This window comes from Cetorhinus maximus, chromosome 12 (genome assembly GCF_964194155.1).
Source record: "Cetorhinus maximus chromosome 12, sCetMax3.hap1.1, whole genome shotgun sequence".
Classification (NCBI taxonomy): Eukaryota; Metazoa; Chordata; class Chondrichthyes; order Lamniformes; family Cetorhinidae; genus Cetorhinus; species Cetorhinus maximus.
In genome coordinates, this window is record NC_135890.1 from 4,759,277 (window position 1) to 4,773,600 (window position 14,324).

Consider the following 14,324-nt stretch of genomic DNA (forward strand, 5'->3'; position numbering starts at 1 on the left):
GCCCTGTGTGAGTGAGCTCATTGCGAGTGAGCTCTGTGTGAGTTATCTCTGTAAAAGTGAGCTCTCTCCGAGCTAGCTCCCTGTGAGTAAGCTCTCTGTGAGTGAGCTCTGTGTGAGTGAGCTCTGTGCGAGTGAGCTCTGTGCGAGTGAGCTCTGTGCGAGTGAGCTCTGTGTGTGTGAGCTCTGTGCGAGTGAGTGTCAGTGAGCTCCGTGTGAGTGAGCTCTGTGTGAGTGAGTGTGAGTGAGCTCTGTGCGAGTGAGCTCTGTGTGAGTGAGCACCGTGCGAGTGAGCTCTGTGTGAGTGAGAACTGTGTGAGTGAGCTCCGTGCGAGTGAGCTCTGTGGGAGTGAGCTCAGTGTGAGTGAGCTCTGTGTGAGTGAGCACTGTGTGAGTGAGAACTGTGTGAGTGAGCTCCGTGCGAGTGAGCTCTGTGTGAGTGAGAACTGTGTGAGTGAGCTCCGTGCGAGTGAGCTCTGTGGGAGTGAATTCTGTGCAAGCGAGCTCTGTGCGAGTGAGCTCCGTGCGAGTGAGCTCTCTGCGAGTGAGCTCCGTGCGAGTCAGCTCCGTGCGAGTGAGCTCCCTGTGAGTGAGCTCTCTGTGAGTGAGCTCTGTGTGAGTGAGCTCTGTGTGAGTGAGCTCTGTGCGAGTGAGCTCTGTGCGAGTGAGCTCTGTGTGAGTGAGTGTGAGTGAGCTCCGTGTGAGTGAGCTCTGTGTGAGTGAGCTCCGTGTGAGTGAGCTCTTTGCGAGTGAGCTCTGTGCGAGTGAGTGTGAGAGAGCTCCGTGTGAATGGGCTCTGTGTTAGTGAGCTCTGTGTGAGTGAGCTCCGTGTGAGTGAGCTCTTTGCGAGTGAGCTCTGTGCGAGTGAGTGTGAGTGAGCTCTGTGTGAGTGAGCTCTGTGCGAGTGAGTGTGAGTGAGCTCCGTGTGAGTGAGCTCTGTGTGAGTGAGCTCTGTGCGAGTGAGTGTGAGTGAGCTCCGTGTGAGTGAGCTCTGTGTGACTGAGCTCTGTGTGAGTGACCTCCCTCTGAGTGAGCTCTGTGTGAGTGAGCTCTGTGTGAGTGAGCTCCGTCTGAGTGAAATCTGTGTGAGTGAGCTCTGTGCGAGTGAGCTCTGTGCGAGTGAGCTCTGTGCGAGTGAGCTCTGTGTGAGAGAGCTCTGTGTTAGTGAGCTCTGTGTGAGTGAGCTCTGTGTGAGTCAGCTCCGTGTGAGTGAGCTCTGTGAGTGAGTTCTGTGTGAGTGAGCGCTGTGTGAGTGAGCTCTATGCGAGTGCGCTCTGTGTGAGTGAGCTCTGTGTGAGTGAGCTCTGTGCGATTGAGCTCTGTGTTAGTGAGTGTGAGTGAGCTCTGTGCGATTGAGCTCTGTGTGAGTGAGCTCTGTGCGAGTGAGCTCTGTGCGAGTGAGTGTGAGTGAGCTCCGTGTGAGTGAGCTCTGTGTGAGTCAGTGTGAGTGAGCTCTGTGCGAGTGAGCTCTGTGCGAGTGAGCTCTGTGTGAGTGAGTGTGAGTGAGCTCTGTGTGAGTGAGATCTGTGTGAGTGAGCTCTGTGTGAGTGAGCTCTGTGTGAGTGAGCTCCGTTTGAGTGAGCTCCGTGTGAGTGAGCTCCGTGTGAGTGAGATCTGTGTGAGTGAGCTCCGTGTGAGTGAGCTCCCTGTGAGTGAGCTCTGTGTGAGTGAGCTCTGTGCGAGTCAGCTCTGTGTGAGTGAGCTCCCTGTGAGTGAGCTCCGTGTGAGTGAGCTCTGTGCGAGTGAGCTCTGTGTGAGTGAGCCCTGTGTGAGTGAGCTCTGTGCGAGTGAGCTCTGTGCAAGTGAGCGCTGTGTGAGTGAGCTCTGTGCGACTGAGCTCTGTGCGAGTGAGCTCTGTGCGAGTGAGGTCTGTGCGAGTGAGCTCTGTGCGAGTGAGGTCTGTGCGAGTGAGGTCTGTGCGAGTGAGGTCTGTGCGAGTGAGCTCTGTGCGAGTGAGGTCTGTGCGAGTGAGCTCTGTGCGAGTGAGCCCTCTGTGAGTGAGCTCATTACGAGTTAGCTCTGTGTGAGTGAGCTCCGTGCGAGTGAGCTCTGTGCGAATGCGCTCTGTGCGAGTCAGCTCTGTGTGAGTGAGCTCTGTGCGAGTGAGCTCTGTGCGAGTCAGCTCTGTGTGAGTGAGCTCTGTGCGAGTGAGTGTGAGTGAGCTCCGTGTGAGTCAGCTCTGTGTGAGTGAGTGTGAGTGAGCTCTGTGCGAGTGAGCTCTGTGCGAGTCAGCTCTGTGTGAGTGAGCTCTGTGCGAGTGAGTGTGAGTGAGCTCCGTGTGAGTGAGCTCTGTGTGAGTGAGTGTGAGTGAGCTCTGTGCGAGTGAGCTCTGTGCGAGTGAGCTCTGTGTGTGAGCTCTGTGCGAGTAAGCTCTGTGCGAGTAAGCTCCGTGCGAGTGAGCTCCGTGCGAGTGAGCTCTGTGTGAGTGAGCTCTGTGCGAGTGAGCTCATTGCGAGTGAGCTCTGTGTGAGTGAGCTCCCTGTGAGTAAGCTCTGTGTGAGTGAGCTCTGTGCGAGTGAGTCTGAGTGAGCTCCGTGTGAGTGAGCTCTGTGCGATTGAGCTCTGTGTGAGTGAGTGTGAGTGAGCTCTGTGCGATTGAGCTCTGTGTGAGTGAGCTCTGTGCGAGTGAGCTCTGTGCGAGTGAGTGTGAGTGAGCTCCGTGTGAGTGAGCTCTGTGTGAGTGAGTGTGAGTAAGCTCTGTGCGAGTGAGCTCTGTGCGAGTGAGCTCTGTGCGAGTGAGCTCTGTGTGAGTGAGTGTGAGTGAGCTCTGTGTGAGTGAGCTCTGTGTGAGTGAGATCTGTGTGAGTGAGCTCTGTGTGAGTGAGCTCTGTGGGAGTGAGCTCCGTGTGAGTGAGCTCCGTGTGAGTGAGCTCCGTGTGAGTGAGATCTGTGTGAGTGAGCTCCGTGTGAGTGAGCTCCCTGTGAGTGAGCTCTGTGTGAGTGAGCTCTGTGCGAGTGAGCTCTGTGTGAGTGAGCTCCCTGTAAGTGAGCTCCGTGTGAGTGAGCTCTGTGTGAGTGAGCTCTGTGCGAGTGAGCTCTGTGTGAGTGAGCTCTGTGCGACTGAGCTCTGTGCGAGTGAGCTCTGTGCAAGTGAGGTCTGTGCGAGTGAGGTCTGTGCGAGTGAGCTCTGTGCAAGTGAGCTCTGTGTGAGTGAGCTCTGTGCGAGTCAGCTCCGTGTGAGTGAGTTCAGTCTGAATGAGCTCTGTGTGAGTGTGCTCTGTGCGAATGAGCTCTGTGTGAGTGAACTCTGTGTGACTGAGCTACGTGTGAGTGAGCTCCGTGTGAGTGAGCTCTGTGCGAGTGAGCTCCGTGTGAGTGAGTTCGGTCTGAGTGAGCTCTGTGCGAGTGTGCTCTGTGCGAGTGAGCTCTGTGCGAGTGAACTCTGTGTGAGTGAGCTACGTGTGAGTGAGCTCCGTGTGAGTGAGCTCTGTGCGAGTGAGCTCTGTGTGAGTGAGCTCCATGTGAATGAGCTCTGTGCGAGTGAGCTCTGTGTGAGTGAGCTCTGTGTGAGTGAGCTCTGTGTGAGTTAGCTCCGTGTGAGTGAGCTCCGTGTGAGTGAGCACTGTGTGAGTGAGCTCTGTGTGAGTGAGCTCTGTGTGAGTGAGCTCTGTGAGTGAGCTCTGTGTGAGTGAGCTCTGTGCGAGTGAGCTCTGTGTGAGTCAGCTCTGTGCGATTGAACTCTGTGCGAGTGAGCTTGGTGCGAGTGAGCTCTGTGCGATTGAGCTCAGCGAGTGAGCTCTGTGCGAGTGAGCTCCCTGTGAGTGAGCTCTGTGCGAGTGAGCTCCCTGTGAGTGAGCTCTGTGCGAGTGAGCTCTGTGTGAGTGAGCTCTGTGTGAGTGAGCTCTGTGCGAGTGAGCTCTGTGCGAGTGAGCTCTGTGCGAGTGAGCTCTGTGTGAGTGAGTGTGAGTGAGCTCTCTGTGAGTGAGCTCTGTGTGAGTGAGCTCTGTGTGAGTGAGCTCTGTGCGAGTGAGGTCTGTGCGAGTGAGGTATGTGCGAGTGAGGTCTGTGCGAGTGAGCTCTGTGCGAGTGAGGTCTGTGCGAGTGAGGTCTGTGCGAGTGAGGTCTGTGCGAGTGAGCTCTGTGCGAGTGAGGTCTGTGCGAGTGAGCTCTGTGCGAGTGAGCCCTCTGTGAGTGAGCTCATTACGAGTTAGCTCTGTGTGAGTGAGCTCCGTGCGAGTGAGCTCTGTGCGAATGCGCTCTGTGCGAGTGAGCTCTGTGCGAGTCAGCTCTGTGTGAGTGAGCTCTGTGCGAGTCAGCTCTGTGTGAGTGAGCTCTGTGCGAGTGAGTGTGAGTGAGCTCCGTGTGAGTGAGCTCTGTGTGAGTGAGTGTGAGTGAGCTCTGTGCGAGTGAGCTCTGTGCGAGTGAGCTCTGTGTGTGAGCTCTGTGCGAGTAAGCTCTGTGCGAGTAAGCTCCGTGCGAGTGAGCTCCGTGCGAGTGAGTGTGAGTGAGCTCTGTGTGAGTGAGCTCTGTGCGAGTGAGTGTGAGTGAGCTCTGTGTGAGTGAGCTCTGTGCGAGTGAGTGTGAGTGAGCTCCGTGTGAGTGAGCTCTGTGTGTGAGCTCTGTGCGAGTGAGTGTGAGTGAGCTCTGTGTGAGTGAGCTCTGTGCGAGTTAGCTCTCTGTGACTGCGCTCTGTGTGAGTGACCTCCCTCTGAGTGAGCTCTGTGTGAGTGAGCTCTGTGTGAGTGAGCTCCGTGTGAGTGAGCTCTGTGTGAGTGAGTTCTGTGCGAGTGAGCTCTGTGCGAGTGAGCTCTGTGCGAGTGAGCTCCGTGCGAGTGAGCTCTGTGTGAGAGAGCTCTGTGTGAGTGAGCTCTGTGTGAGTGAGCTCCCTGTGAGTGAGCTCTGTGCGATTGAGCTTTATGTGAGTGAGCTCTGTGCGAGTGAGCTCTGTGCGAGTGAGCTCTGTGTGAGTGAGCTCCCTGTGAGTGAGCTCTGTGTGAGTGAACTCTATGTGAGTGAGCTCTGTGTGAGTGAGCTCTGTGAGTGAGCTCTGTGTGAGTGAGCTCTGTGTTAGTGAACTCTGTGCGAGTGAGCTCTGTGTGAGTGAGCTCTGTGCGAGTGAGATCTGTGTGAGTGACCTCTCTGTGAGTGTGCGAGTGAGCTCAGTGCGCGAGTGAGCTGTGTGCGACTGAGCTCTGTGTGAGTGAGCTCTGTGCGAGTGAGCTCCCTTTGAGTGAGCTCCGTGTGAGTGAGCTCCGTGCGAGTGAGCTCTGTGCGAGTGAGCTCTGTGCGAGTGAGCTCTGTGTGAGTGAGCTCCCTTTGAGTGAGCTCCGTGTGAGTGAGCTCCGTGCGAGTGAGCTCTGTGCGAGTGAGCTCTGTGTGAGTGAGCTCTGTGTGAGTGAGCTCCGTGCGAGTGAGCTCCGTGCGAGTGAGCTCTGTGCGAGTGAGCTCTGTGTGAGTGAGCTCCGTGCGAGTGAGCTCCATGCGAGTGAGCTCCGTGCGAGTGAGCTCCCTGTGAGTGAGCTCCGCGTGAGTGAGCTCTGCGCGAGTGAGCTCTGTGCGAGTGAGCTCTGTGCGAGTGAGCTCCCTGTGAGTGAGCTCCGCGTGAGTGAGCTCTGTGCGAGTGAGCTCCCTGTGAGTGAGCTCTGTGTGAGTTAGCTCTGTGCGAGTGATCTCCGTGTGAGTGAGCTATGTGTGAGTGAGCTCTGTGCGAGTGAGCTCTGTGCGAGTGAGCTCTGTGTGAGTGACCTCTGTGCGAGTGAGCTCTGCGTAAATGAGCTCTGTGCGAGTGAGTGTGAGTGAGCTCTGTGTGAGTGAGCTCTGTGCGAGCGAGCTCTGTGCTACTGAGCTCTGTGTGAGTGAGCTCTGTGTGAGTGAGCTCTGTGCGAGTGAGCTCCATGTGAGTGAGCTCCGTGCAAGTGAGTGTGAGTGAGCTCTGTGTGAGTGAGCTCTGTGCGAGTGAGTGTGAGTGAGCTCTGTGCGAGTGAGCTCAGTGTGACTGAGCTCCGTGTGAGTGAGCTCCGTGTGAGTGAGCTCTGTGTGAGTGAGCTCTGTGTGAGTGAGCTATGTGTGAGTGAGCTCTGTGCGAGTGAGCTCTGTGCGAGTGAGCTCTGTGTGAGTGACCTCTGTCCGAGTGAGCTCTGCGTAAATGAGCTCTGTGCGAGTGAGTGTGAGTGAGCTCTGTGTGAGTGAGCTCTGTGCGAGCGAGCTCTGTGCTAGTGAGCTCTGTGCGAGTGAGCTCTGTGTGAGTGAGCTCTGTGCGACTGAGATCTGTGCGAGTGAGCTCCCTGTGAGTGAGCTCTGTGCGAGTTTGCTCCGTGCGAGTGAGCTCCGTGCGAGTGAGCTCCGTGCGAGTGAGTGTGAGTGAGCTCCGTGCGAGTGGGCTCTGTGTGAGTGAGTGTGAGTGAGCACTGTGTTAGTGAGCTCTGTGCGAGTGAGCTTTCTGTGAGTGAGCTCTGTGCGAGTGAGCTCTGTGCGAGTGAGCTCTGTGTGAGTGAGCTCTGTGCGAGTGAGCTCTGTGCGAGTGAGCTCTGTGTGAGTGAGCTCTGTGCGAGTGAGCTCTGTGTGAGTGAGCTCTGTGTGAGTGAGCACTGTGCGAGTGAGCTCCGTGTGAGTGACCTCTGTGTGAGTGAGTGTGAGTGAGCTCTGTGTGAGTGAGCTCTGTGCGAGTGAGTGTGAGTGAGCTCCGTGTGAGTGATCTCTGTGTGAGTGAGCTCTGTGCGAGTGAGTGTGAGTGAGCTCTGTGTGAGTGAGCTCTGTGTGAGTGAGCTCTGTGGCAGTGAGCTCTGTGTGAGTGAGCTCTGTGTGAGTGAGCTCTGTGCGAGTAAGCTCTGTGTGAGTGATTTCCGTGCGAGTAATCTCTGTGCGAGTGAGCTCTGTGTGAGTGATCTCTGTGCGAGTGAGCTCAGTGTGAGTGATCTCTGTGCGAGTGAGCTCTGTGCGAGGGAGCTCTGTGTGAGTGATGTCCGTGCGAGTGAGCACTGTGTGAGTGAACTCTGTGTGAGTGAGCTCTGTGTGAGTGAGCTCTGTGTGAGTGAGCTCTGTGCGACTGAGCTCTGTGCGAGTGAGCTCTGTGCGAGTCAGCTCTGTGCGAGTGAGCTCCGTGCGAGTGAGCTCCGTGCGACTGAGCTCCGTGCGAGTGAGCTCTGTGTGAGTGAGCTCTCTGTGAGTGAGCTCTGTGCGAGTTAGCTCTGTGTGAGTGAGCTCGGTGCGAGTGGGCTCTGTGTGAGTGAGCACTGTGTGAGTGAGCTCCGGGCGAGTGAGCTCTGTGGCAGTGAGCTCTGTGCGAGTGAGCTCTGTGCGAGTGAGCTCTGTGCGAGTGAGCTCTGTGTGAGTGAGCACTGTGTGAGTGAGCTCCGTGCGAGTGAGCTCTGTGGGAGTCAGCTCTGTGCGAGTGAGCTCTGTGCGAGGGAGCTCCGTGCGAGTGAGCTCTGTGCGAGTGAGCTCCGTGCGAGTCAGTTCCGTGCGAGTGAGCTCCCTGTGAGTGAGCTCTGTGCGAGTGAGCTCTGTGTGAGTGAGCTCTGTACGAGTGAGCTCTGTGTGAGTGAGCACTGTGTGAGTGAGCTCTGTGCGAGAGAGCTCTGTGCGAGTGAGCTCAGTGCGAGTGAGCTCTGTGCGAGTGAGCTCTGTGTGAGTGAGCTCTGTGCTAGTGAGCTCCATGTGAGTGATTTCGGTCTGAGTGAGCTCTGTGCGAGTGAGCTCTGTGCGAGTGAGCTCGGTGCGAGTGAGCTCCGTGCGAGTGAGTTCTGTCTGAGTGAGCTCCATGCAAGTGAACTCTGTGTGAGTGAGTTCTGTCTGAGTGAGCACTGTGCGAGTGAGCTCCGTGCAAGTGAGCTCGCTGCGAGTGAGCTCGGTGCGAGTCAGCTCTGTGCGAGTGAGCTCTGTGCGAGTGAGCTCCGTGCGAGTCAGCTCCGTGCGAGTGAGCTCCGTGCGAGTGAGCTCTGTCCGAGTGAGCTCTGTGCGAGGTAGCCCTGTGTGAGTGAGCTCATTGCGAGTGAGCTCTGTGTGAGTTATCTCTGTGAGTGAGCTCTGTGCGAGTGAGCTCTGTGCGAGTGAGCTCTGTGCGAGTGAGCTCTGTGTGTGTGAGCTCTGTGCGAGTGAGTGTCAGTGAGCTCCGTGTGAGTGAGCTCTGTGTGAGTGAGTGTGAGTGAGTTCTGTGCGAGTGAGCTCGGTGCGAGTGAGCTCCGTGCGAGTGAGTTCTGTCTGAGTGAGCTCCATGCAAGTGAGCTCTGTGTGAGTGAGTTCTGTCTGAGTGAGCACTGTGCGAGTGAGCTCCGTGCGAGTGAGCTCCGTGCGAGTGAGCTCCGTGCGAGTGAGCTCTGTGCGAGTGTGCTCTGTGCGAGTGAGCTCCGTGCGAGTCAGCTCCGTGCGAGTGAGCTCCGTGCGAGTGAGCTCTGTGCGAGTGAGCTCTGTGCGAGGTAGCCCTGTGTGAGTGAGCTCATTGCGAGTGAGCTCTGTGTGAGTTATCTCTGTACGAGTGAGCTCTGTGGGATTCAGCTCCCTGTGAGTAAGCTCTCTGTGAGTGAGCTCTGTGCGAGTGAGCTCTGTGCGAGTGAGTGTCAGTGAGCTCCGTGTGAGTGAGCTCTGTGTGAGTGAGTGTGAGTGACCTCTGTGCGATTGGGCTCTGTGCGAGTGAGCTCCGTGTGAGTGAGCTCCGTGTGAGTGAGCTCTGTGCGATTGAGCTCTGTGCGAGTGAGCTCTGTGCGATTGAGCTCTGTGTGAGTGAGCTCTGTGCGAGTGAGCTGCGTGCGAGTCAGCTCCGTGCGAGTGAGCTCTGTGTGAGTGAGCTCTGTGTGAGTGAGCTCTGTGCGAGGTAGCCCTGTGTGAGTGAGCTCATTGCGAGTGAGCTCTGTGTGAGTTATCTCTGTAAAAGTGAGCTCTCTCCGAGCTAGCTCCCTGTGAGTAAGCTCTCTGTGAGTGAGCTCTGTGTGAGTGAGCTCTGTGCGAGTGAGCTCTGTGCGAGTGAGCTCTGTGCGAGTGAGCTCTGTGTGTGTGAGCTCTGTGCGAGTGAGTGTCAGTGAGCTCCGTGTGAGTGAGCTCTGTGTGAGTGAGTGTGAGTGAGCTCTGTGCGAGTGAGCTCTGTGTGAGTGAGCACCGTGCGAGTGAGCTCTGTGTGAGTGAGAACTGTGTGAGTGAGCTCCGTGCGAGTGAGCTCTGTGGGAGTGAGCTCAGTGTGAGTGAGCTCTGTGTGAGTGAGCACTGTGTGAGTGAGAACTGTGTGAGTGAGCTCCGTGCGAGTGAGCTCTGTGTGAGTGAGAACTGTGTGAGTGAGCTCCGTGCGAGTGAGCTCTGTGGGAGTGAATTCTGTGCAAGCGAGCTCTGTGCGAGTGAGCTCCGTGCGAGTGAGCTCTCTGCGAGTGAGCTCCGTGCGAGTCAGCTCCGTGCGAGTGAGCTCCCTGTGAGTGAGCTCTCTGTGAGTGAGCTCTGTGTGAGTGAGCTCTGTGTGAGTGAGCTCTGTGCGAGTGAGCTCTGTGCGAGTGAGCTCTGTGTGAGTGAGTGTGAGTGAGCTCTGTGTTAGTGAGCTCTGTGTGAGTGAGCTCCGTGTGAGTGAGCTCTTTGCGAGTGAGCTCTGTGCGAGTGAGTGTGAGTGAGCTCTGTGTGAGTGAGCTCTGTGCGAGTGAGTGTGAGTGAGCTCCGTGTGAGTGAGCTCTGTGTGAGTGAGCTCTGTGCGAGTGAGTGTGAGTGAGCTCTGTGTGAGTGAGCTCTGTGCGAGTTAGCTCTGTGTGACTGAGCTCTGTGTGAGTGACCTCCCTCTGAGTGAGCTCTGTGTGAGTGAGCTCTGTGTGAGTGAGCTCCGTCTGAGTGAAATCTGTGTGAGTGAGCTCTGTGCGAGTGAGCTCTGTGCGAGTGAGCTCTGTGCGAGTGAGCTGCGTGCGACTGAGCTCTGTGTGAGAGAGCTCTGTGTGAGTGAGCTCTGTGTGAGTGAGCTCTGTGTGAGTCAGCTCCCTGTGAGTGAGCTCTGTGCGAGTGAGCTCTATGTGAGTGAGCTCTGTGCGAGTGAGCTCTGTGCGAGTGAGCTCTGTGTGAGTGAGCTCCCTGTGAGTGAGCTCTGTGTGAGTGAACTCTATGTGAGTGAGCTCTGTGTGAGTGAGCTCAGTGAGTGAGCTCTGTGTGAGTGAGCTCTGTGTGAGTGAGCTCTGAGTGAGCTCTGTGTGAGTGAGCTCTGTGTTAGTGAACTCTGTGCGAGTGAGCTCTGTGTGAGTGAGCTCTGTGTGAGTGAGCTCTGTGAGTGAGTTCTGTGTGAGTGAGCGCTGTGTGAGTGAGCTCTATGCGAGTGCGCTCTGTGTGAGTGAGCTCTGTGTGAGTGAGCTCTGTGAGTGAGCTCTGTGTGAGTGTGCTCTGTGCGAGTGAGCTCTGTGCGAGTGTGCTCTGTGCGAGTGAGCTCTGTGCGAGTGAGCCCTGTGTGAGTGAGCACTGTGCGAGTGAGCTCCGTGCGAGTGAGCTGTGTGAGTGAGCTCTGTGCGAGTGAGCTCTGTGCGAGTGAGCTCCCTGTGAGTGAGCTCCCTGTGAGTGAGCTCTGTGCGAGTGAGTTCTGTGTGAGTGAGCTCTGTGTGAGTGAGCTCTGTGTGAGTGAGCTCTGTGCGAGTGAGCTCTGTGTGAGTCAGCTCTGTGCGAGTGAGCTCTGTGCGAGTGAGCTTGGTGCGAGTGAGCTCTGTGCGAGTGAGCTCTGTGCGAGTGAGCTCCCTGTGAGTGAGCTCTGTGCGAGTGAGCTCCCTGTGAGTGAGCTATGTGCGAGTGAGCTCTGTGCGAGTGAGCTCTGTGTGAGTGAGCTCTGTGCGAGTGAGCTCTGTGCGAGTGAGCTCTGTGCGAGTGAGCTCTGTGTGAGTGAGCTCTGTGTGAGTGAGCTCTGTGCGAGTGAGCTCCGTGCGCGTGAGCTGTGTGAGTGAGCTCTGTGTGAGTGAGCTCTGTGCGAGTGAGCTCCCTGTGAGTGAGCTCCCTGTGAGTGAGCTCTGTGCGAGTGAGTTCTGTGTGAGTGAGCTCTGTGTGAGTGAGCTCTGTGTGAGTGAGCTCTGTGCGAGTGAGCTCTGTGCGAGTGAGCTCCCTGTGAGTGAGCTCCCTGTGAGTGAGCTCTGTGCGAGTGAGCTCTGTGTGAGTGAGCTCTGTGTGAGTTATCTCTGTGAGTGAGCTCTGTGTGAGTGAGCTCCGTGCGAGTGAGCTCTGTGCGAGTGAGCTCTGTGCGAGTGTGCTCTGTGCGAGTGAGCTCTGTGCGAGTGAGCCCTCTGTGAGTGAGCTCATTACGAGTTAGCTCTGTGTGAGTGAGCTCCGTGCGAGTGAGCTCTGTGCGAATGCGCTCTGTGCGAGTGAGCTCTGTGCGAGTCAGCTCTGTGTGAGTGAGCTCTGTGCGAGTGAGTGTGAGTGAGCTCCGTGTGAGTGAGCTCTGTGTGAGTGAGTGTGAGTGAGCTCTGTGCGAGTGAGCTCTGTGCGAGTGAGCTCTGTGTGTGAGCTCTGTGCGAGTAAGCTCTGTGCGAGTAAGCTCCGTGCGAGTGAGCTCCGTGCGAGTGAGCTCTGTGTGAGTGAGCTCTGTGCGAGTGAGCTCATTGCGAGTGAGCTCTGTGTGAGTGAGCTCCCTGTGAGTAAGCTCCGTGTGAGTGAGCTCTGTGCGATTGAGCTCTGTGTTAGTGAGTGTGAGTGAGCTCTGTGCGATTGAGCTCTGTGTGAGTGAGCTCTGTGCGAGTGAGCTCTGTGCGAGTGAGTGTGAGTGAGCTCCGTGTGAGTGAGCTCTGTGTGAGTCAGTGTGAGTGAGCTCTGTGCGAGTGAGCTCTGTGCGAGTGAGCTCTGTGTGAGTGAGCTCCGTTTGAGTGAGCTCCTTGTGAGTGAGCTCCGTGTGAGTGAGATCTGTGTGAGTGAGCTCTGTGTGAGTGAGCTCCGTTTGAGTGAGCTCCTTGTGAGTGAGCTCCGTGTGAGTGAGATCTGTGTGAGTGAGCTCCGTGTGAGTAAGCTCCCTGTGAGTGAGCTCCGTGTGAGTGAGCTCTGTGTGAGTGAGCCCTGTGTGAGTGAGCTCTGTGCGACTGAGCTCTGTGCGAGTGAGCTCTGTGCGAGTGAGGTCTGTGCGAGTGAGGTCTGTGCGAGTGAGGTCTGTGCGAGTGAGCTCTGTGCGAGTGAGGTCTGTGCGAGTGAGGTCTGTGCGAGTGAGGTCTGTGCGAGTGAGCTCTGTGCGAGTGAGGTCTGTGCGAGTGAGCTCTGTGCGAGTGAGCCCTCTGTGAGTGAGCTCATTACGAGTTAGCTCTGTGTGAGTGAGCTCCGTGCGAGTGAGCTCTGTGCGAATGCGCTCTGTGCGAGTGAGCTCTGTGCGAGTCAGCTCTGTGTGAGTGAGCTCTGTGCGAGTGAGTGTGAGTGAGCTCCGTGTGAGTGAGCTCTGTGTGAGTGAGTGTGAGTGAGCTCTGTGCGAGTGAGCTCTGTGCGAGTGAGCTCTGTGTGTGAGCTCTGTGCGAGTAAGCTCTGTGCGAGTAAGCTCCGTGCGAGTGAGCTCCGTGCGAGTGAGCTCTGTGTGAGTGAGCTCTGTGCGAGTGAGCTCATTGCGAGTGAGCTCTGTGTGAGTGAGCTCCCTGTGAGTGAGCTCTGTGTGAGTGAGCTCTGTGCGAGTGAGTCTGAGTGAGCTCCGTGTGAGTGAGCTCTGTGCGATTGAGCTCTGTGTGAGTGAGTGTGAGTGAGCTCTGTGCGATTGAGCTCTGTGTGTGAGCTCTGTGCGAGTGAGCTCTGTGCGAGTGAGTGTGAGTGAGCTCCGTGTGAGTGAGCTCTGTGTGAGTGAGTGTGAGTAAGCTCTGTGCGAGTGAGCTCTGTGCGAGTGAGCTCTGTGCGAGTGAGCTCTGTGTGAGTGAGTGTGAGTGAGCTCTGTGTGAGTGAGATCTGTGTGAGTGAGCTCTGTGTGAGTGAGCTCTGTGGGAGTGAGCTCCGTGTGAGTGAGCTCCGTGTGAGTGAGCTCCGTGTGAGTGAGATCTGTGTGAGTGAGCTCCGTGTGAGTGAGCTCCCTGTGAGTGAGCTCTGTGTGAGTGAGCTCTGTGCGAGTGAGCTCTGTGTGAGTGAGCTCCCTGTAAGTGAGCTCTGTGTGAGTGAGCTCTGTGCGAGTGAGCTCTGTGTGAGTGAGCTCCCTGTAAGTGAGCCCTGTGTGAGTGAGCTCTGTGCGAGTGAGCTCTGTGCGTGTGAGGTCTGTGCGAGTGAGGTCTGCGCGAGTGAGCTCTGTGCGAGTGAGCTCTGTGCGAGTGAGGTCTTTCGAGTGAGCTCTGTGCGAGTGAGCTCTGTGCGAGTGTGGTCTGTGCGAGTGAGCTCTGTGCGAGTGAGCTCTGTGTGTGAGTGATCTCCCTGTGAGTGAGCTCCGTGCGAGTGAGGTCTTTCGAGTGAGCTCTGTGCGAGTGAGCTCTGTGCGAGTGTGGTCTGTGCGAGTGAGCTCTGTGCGAGTGAGCTCTGTGTGTGAGTGATCTCCCTGTGAGTGAGCTCCCTGTGAGTGAGCTCTGTGTGAGTGAGCTCTCTTTGAGTGAGCTCTGTGCGAGTGAGCTCTGTGTAAGTGAGCTCTCTGTGAGTGAGCTCTGTGCGAGTGAGCTCTATCCGAGTGAGTTCCGTGCGAGTGAGCTCTGGGCGAGTGAGCTCTGGGCGAGTGAGCTCTGTGTGAGTGAGCTGTGTGCGAGTGAGCTCCGTGCGAGTGAGCTCCGTGCGAGTGAGCTCCGTGCGAGTGAGCTCTGTGCGAGTGAGCTCCGTGCGTGTGAGCTCCGTGCGAGTGAGCTCTGTGCGATTGAGCTCCTTGCGAGTGAGCTCTGTGCGAGTGAGCTCGGTGCGAGTGAGTTTTGTGCGAGTGAGCTCCTTGCGAGTGAGCTCCGTGCATGTGAGCTCCGTGCGAGTGAGCTCTGTGCGAGTGAGCTCCGTGTGAGTGAGCTCCGTGCGAGTGAGCTCTGTGCGAGTGAGCTCTGTGCAAGTGAGCTCTGTGTGAGTGAGCTCTGTGCGAGTCAGCTCCGTGTGAGTGAGTTCAGTCTGAATGAGCTCTGTGTGAGTGAACTCTGTGTGAGTGTGCTCTGTGCGAATGAGCTCTGTGTGAGTGAACTCTGTGTGACTGAGCTACGTGTGAGTGAGCTCCGTGTGAGTGAGCTCTGTGCGAGTGAGCTCCGTGTGAGTGAGTTCGGTCTGAGTGAGCTCTGTGCGAGTGTGCTCTGTGCGAGTGAGCTCTGTGCGAGTGAACTCTGTGTGAGTGAGCTACGTGTGAGTGAGCTCCGTGTGAGTGAGCTCTGTGCGAGTGAGCTCTGTGTGAGTGAGCTCCGTGTGAATGAGCTCTGTGCGAGTGAGCTCTGTGTGAGTGAGCTCTGTGTGAGTGAGCTCTGTGTGAGTTAGCTCCGTGTGAGTGAGCTCCGTGTGAGTGAGCACTGTGTGAGTGAGCTCTGTGTGAGTGAGCTCTGTGTGAGTGA